Consider the following 6594-nt stretch of genomic DNA (forward strand, 5'->3'; position numbering starts at 1 on the left):
CAATTACAGGGTTATTAATGCATAATGCATCTAGTAGATGACACAAGTCAGGTTTGTGTGGAGCGATGAGGGAGTATATTGAATTGTAGTGCCCCCCTTAAAGTAGTCTTAAAATGCCTCTCAAAATGCCCTTTGAGCCTCAAGAAAAAGCAATACAATTCTCACCCGAATCCTCCCCATTCACAGCACAAAGCCCTAGAAAGTGCACAAGAATAAAGTTTGGGACTTGATCTGTTCAGCGTTTTCCTAAAGCTAGTACTAATTGTTGTATGCCCCTAATGAGACTGATTATTATTTTATCATTTTTAAGCCATATACTCTTTTATTTATTAGACAACAAACACCCATATTCCCACTTTTTAATTTTCCCTTTGACACTCAACCTTCGTATGCCTGACGTTTTCTTTTCTGGAATGAACTTTCATAACTTTTATTACCTTGTTAAGAAAGGACATTCTTTCCCTCCAAATCTTCTGCAGGCCATCTTCGTCCACATTTTTCAACCAGATTCATATAATCTTAGTAATGTATCAGTCGTTCACTGGCAAGTCTGACAGCCTGTGAATTTATTTGGCTCCTAGTCTGGTCTATGACTGGCAGAAAAAAAAGATGTGAAAACCATTTGCACAATTTAATACATGGCACATTCAACACTGTGTTCGATAACAAGCAGTGGTTTCTAACACTCAACAGGGGGAAAGATGCCAAAATCGAGGAATGCTCTTTTGGGCACGGTGAGGGATGTCGAGCATTTTGCTCCAGTCCTGTATCTGTGTCAGGGATCATTTGTATCTGGTGAACAAGCCTCTTGCAAAGTCATTGAAGAGTCACCTTAATCACACGTTCAGCTGGCTCTAGTCCTGAGGGGATTCGGGAATTCACTGAAACATTTTCTACAGACTCCCACTGCTACTACTAAAGAGTCGCACTGCTGGCGGTGTCCAGCTAATGCTGCATGCTGCAAGACACGCTTGCTCTCTGCCAAGGGTGAACTGTTTTGAATTTCTGTCTATGAAAATTTCTTGGCCCACCCTTTCTTTAAAGATGTATTTTCTTGTTACTTTTAGTTACTGCAAGAGCTTAAAGTGTTCCTTAATACTCACTTTTTTCATCCCCTTTATTGGCCAAGGAGCCAAGCCTGATAAGAATGATTTCCGAAGAGATGCTTCTGTCATCCCAGCCACATCCCCTGCCTGCTTAAATCACTGCAATTCAGAGGTACTGTTTTTGACTCTGCGTAGATCCCTCCAGTCTGAATTAGATCTTTTTCTCTGTTAAACATTTTCTCATACAAACTCAACATTCACTTCAGTGATTTATTTTTGAAAGCATTTAGTTGTTGTTCTTCCTTCTTGGTAATGCCCCCTACCACATTTCCCTCTGAAAAAAGGGTATGTTCTAACGCTCTTCTACATGTGAGCTTTATCTAGAGCTTGAATATCATCAGTAATTAAGAGCTGAAATTGTTGTACTGGGATAAACAACAGATTTACTTTGTATATCTTAGCCTTCATTTTTTTCTCTTTCAGTTTCTGCCATATTTAACTGAAATTACTCATCTCTATCATGAAATGTCAGATACACTTGTCCGTGATTTTCTCATTGTCCATAATCTTAGCTTTCTTTTTCTTACTGTTTTCTCCAAGGGACTGTGTCTTGCTTGTATTGCTTGTCTCTTATGATAGTCAAGTTACTTGCTTATCCAGCAAGCTGGTATAAACTATTTAAATTTATGTGTGTACTGGACAGCAATCATACCACTTTTTCCAGGGCAAAATTAAAAAACACTAAGAAGAGTACTCCCTCACCTTAATGTCTCACTGTTCACACAGAGCAATAAATTCCAATTGTGCACAATATTTTTAAACAAAGTGCAGAAGCACAATCTAATGTAAGACACGGACTGGAATGTTAAGTTATCAGTCTGTCTAAAATCAATACATATTTCAAGCATGCTAAAAAGAAATCAGCAAAACTCTTTATGATTAGAAGCATCATTTAACGTGAACATTTACCTGATACTTTGCTGGTTCCTACACCTTATAGCAGAAGCTTCAGAAAAGCATCTCAATAGTTACAGTACATAATTTCTCATTAAAAACCTAATGATAATAGGAACATCACAGGGGCATAGTCCTGATATCTTAATATTTTTACTCTAGCCACATTTCTTACATATCCGGAGAACTCAAGATCAGACTTCACTGACTAGAGCAGAAATTGTCTGGAAAAAATCTTCCCTAATTTTTGCATGCAAGAAATAGGTTTTCCATTTTTCACTCACAAACTTGTGAAAAACTCAAAATTCATGAAAGCACAATTGCACAAAGGTGCCATAAACAAATAAATAACTTCTATATCACTCTGGCATTAAATTGCTATATTAATTACTTCCTTCAGTCATTTTCCAGGGTAACTGAAGTACAATCAGATATAAGGCTGGCTTCTCTTATTCCGTATATGCTGATGCAAACAGACCAAGTGTAATTAATGTTAAAAAAGAAAAATAAGAGCCCCCTTCCTTCTGCCCTTCCCAAGCCTTTGAACAGGTAATAATCTTCAACAAAAGTAATCAGAGGAGCAGTTTGCAAATAAATGCATTCTCTGTAGGAAAGCAGAAACTCTATAGATGCAGCGTCACTCAGGGACAGCCGTACAACGTGTGCAATATTTCTGCAGTCTGTAATGTAGCTGGTAAAACCTGGAAACATAGTTTCTAGAGAAAATACGAGACTGGGAGTACTGGGTAAACTGGCTCCCATTAGCCAGCAAATAAACTGGCCAGCAAAATAATGACACTTTGGACCATACCAACAGAAAGTGGAATAAAGAAATGGGGGTTGAATGAGATGGTTCAGGCAGCTTGTACTTGGGAATAAGGCTGCCTGCTCTGCCAGCTGAAGGATAAGCAATAATACAAAGAAGTCTAATGGACCCTTGCCAAAACCCCTCTTTCTAAATGGCAACCTGAAAGCTCACTTCACATAAAAATCAATATAGCACTGTTCAAGATGAAATACAGTCAATTACCAAACAAACAGAGGCACTTTTTTTGAACATGGGGGATTGTGTTAAAGGAAAATAAAATGGAAAATAACCTTGCAATGATATTGTATTCTAAGACTAGAGAATGTTTAACCTTTAAAAAAATAATTAGTTAACATGCCAAACCACTGACCAGCATATATTTCACTTGGCAAACGGGAGTACATCATCAGGCAAGAAGGAAAGAGTGGCATTTGTAGATAATACAAGCTGAGAAAGAGCTTGGGGTTGGTACAAACTCCATGCTACTTAATATATTGCAGATACATTTGCCCTGATAGCCTTCATCTGTTTGTATGGCCCCAGACAAAAAAGAATCTCCTTTATTGCCCAGGATTATTTCTCTTCTTCTTCTCTATTTCTGCTTCTTCAGAAAAAACACCTCCTGTCAGTACATTCATAAATGTACCATGGTCCATGTTAATTCCATTGCCACATTAGTCTCCTAATAGAAGGCTGTTCAGACCTTTTTTTTAATGGTGGAAAGGCTTTTCTAATTCCCAGCATAAATTTGTTTGTGGCTGGTCTCTTGCCTGTCACCACAAGAAGCTTCTGCAAGCGTTTGATATTTTTATCTCTAAGAGGAGAATTAGATTCCCTATCAGACCTTACACTGCCAGGCTGAAGATCTTTCCTGCAAGAAATCCTTCCACTTCCTGAAGAAGTGCTCCAGATGAATCCTCTACAGGGTATTGTACAATACCATTCATATTTTTAGATCTCTATTGATAAAAATCTCACCTAGCCTATCCCACAGTTTACTTGTTTCTTTTCAGAGTTTTATCCAGTAAAGTATGGTCCTGCTATAATCAGCTTGTCCTGTCTTCTGTTGCTGTCACCGAAAGGCCCCCTACTCACAGCAAAAACTCCTACTACGTTTTAGCTTGTGGCTTTTAATCCCACCTCAATAGCATCATCTTCAAAGTTATTCACCTTGTCCTCTACAATAATCTCATGTCCCTTTCTATGGTCAATGCCGCTGTTAATCCTCTTCCAGGCCTGGGACAAGAAGCAAGGAACAGATCACATCAGGAGATGTCCAGGGGAGGGACACGGGCTCCTTACCATGTGCTTAAGCAGGGCTAGATCCAGAAGAACAACACCCAACCATGAAGGAGAACAGCATGCAGCACAGGCATCCTAGGATGCACAGTGGGCACTCTGCCAATAAATTATATTGTTCTCATACATAAAAAGTTGCACAGATTTTTCTGAGGCAGTTCAATGTGAATACTTGCCTCCATTGCTGGAAACACAAATTTGTGGGTGCTTTCTGGCCATGTGACCATTATCAGCCCAGCTCTTCAGTGAGCGTTTCCTTATTTTACCCCAGGTTTGGTTTTGCCAATGTCCGGCTGTGTTGATGGGTATTACTTCACAGTATGCCCCCCTCTCCTGGAAAGCCACCCCAGCACGTGAGGGAGGGTCCCAGGGCCTCCAGAAGTGGGAACAGCTTTGACACCAAGCCCCCCTACCCCCTTGGATGTCCTGGGCAAGACCCGGTGGGAATGGTGTCCTATAAAGGCACAGGGGTGAGAGCCTGCTCCATTGAGAATCAGTATCTCCACACAAACCCCTACTTTTCATTTTGTTTCTGTTATTACAAGGCGAGACCTAGAGATAGATGTTTGTCTTGGATTCGGGCAGAAAGTCCTCTGATGATACATGTTTACTTCTCCCAGACACCAGATGTTTCCGATAAATACATTTTGGTTTTGTTTCTAATAGGAAAATCTAACCACTCTTAAGGCTTTGAAGGCAGAGGTGAACTGTGTCAAGCTTTATTGTGATTTATAGATAAGACTACTCAGCTTTATCACTGTCTGGTTAGATGGCGCTGCAGTACGTGACAGCCTGGTTTGAAATTTTCCCTCACCTTCTAGATAAGCCCATACTCTTTTTTTTTTTTTTTTTTTTCCCTTGTAGATTGCAGGTATGAAAGACAGAACATGTAAAATTACTGGGAGCTTGGCACTAAAAAATAACGATCCATTACAGTGACATCATTAACTACTTCTATCTGTTTGCTATGAAACTCCAAAATGCATTTGGACAAAGAAGTCTGATACCATTGAGGGCATGTGGAGAGTCTGGAATAATGAGGAGCTGCAATTTGAAAACACACAAAAGAGATTTCACCTTTCTTCCTGAGTTAATTATCTCTGACAGAGGAGGCAAGCTCAGAAATGGTATTTGCTGTTGTATGCAAGTATTTAATATCTCCTTAAAGAGTCAGCTTTGGAAAAAAAAAGTAATTTAACAAAAATAATTATGTGCACCGACTTAATCTGTGAAATTTCTTTTAAGACGTTTAAGTTTATTTTGAATTAACTGAGTATGAACATAACACCAGCCAGTGTCATAGGTCCATGTGGGACATGCTAGGTACCGTGCCTTTCTTATAATCATATTGGAGAAGTTTCTACCCACAGCTCTTGCCAAGAGGACATTGGCTAGAAGTATATATAAGGCCAATGTAAAAGTATGGCTATAGTTCCTAAAATGGGAAGCAGTAAAATAAGCATGCAATGTCACTATCCAGCTTTCGAATTAATGACTGACAAGCGTCTCTCTCAGAAATTATTACTTTAAGCTGTACAAACAGCAGGAGTAAGTAGTGCCCTAATATGTCTTTAAACTGCCACCCTCACTTTTCTGGTGTATTTATCCATTTATATTTCTGTACACTTCAAGAGCAAACCAAATTCTGCCAAAAATGCATTTGTCAGAAATTATTTACTATACCCTGATAAGACACATTAAGTGATGAAATAATATTGTCACTGAATACTGTTAGACCAACCTTTCTCAGGATGTCTTATTCACTCTTGTCACCTTGGTATAATCCCTTCCTGTATTCACTCTTATCTTCACATTCTTGTAACAGACCATGATGCACTCAAGTCAAAAATTTCCTGCTATATCCCTCCCTTGTTTTTCTGTTACTTTATCATTTTTTTTCTTTTTATTTTGTCTCTGCGGTGTTGTTTAGCTTGCTTTGCTCTCCTTTTTCATCCCATTTCTTCTTTCAGAAGCTTCTCTCAAAATCCTTATTGTCTTTTTCACAACTTATCAATCTTCCCTTAGCTTTCCCTTATCCACATCTATCCGCTGTCATATGTCCCCTGGTATTTTTTTTGAAGCATTTGTATGTGAGTTTCAGAAACGCTGTAGCCAGACCACCCCCGGAGGGAGCAGGCTGTGAGAGAGGAGAGTCTCTCTGCCAGCAGGGGTGAAGATCCTGGTCCGTGCAGCTGGGAGCTAGTGGGGGTCTCAGCCCTCCTGGGAATTCTGTTAAGCTATTTGTCCCATACCACACCTTCCTACAGTGCCCTATTCTCACCCGTGAATCGCAGTCACATACTATGTCTTACCTGATATACTAACACGCTCCTGAGATAAAGCACCCGCAGGTGCATCCTATAGATTAAACTGGGTGCCCCCTATGAACTCCTGCCTGAGCCTCTCTGCAGCAGCGGTGGTTGCAAAGGCAGATGAGGTGGAATTGCTCAGTCAGCAGGCAGAAAGCCACAACAGATGGGCTATACG

The sequence above is a fragment of the Vanellus vanellus genome (assembly GCF_965231255.1).
Source record: "Vanellus vanellus genome assembly, chromosome: 5".
In the NCBI taxonomy this organism is placed as follows: Eukaryota; Metazoa; Chordata; class Aves; order Charadriiformes; family Charadriidae; genus Vanellus; species Vanellus vanellus.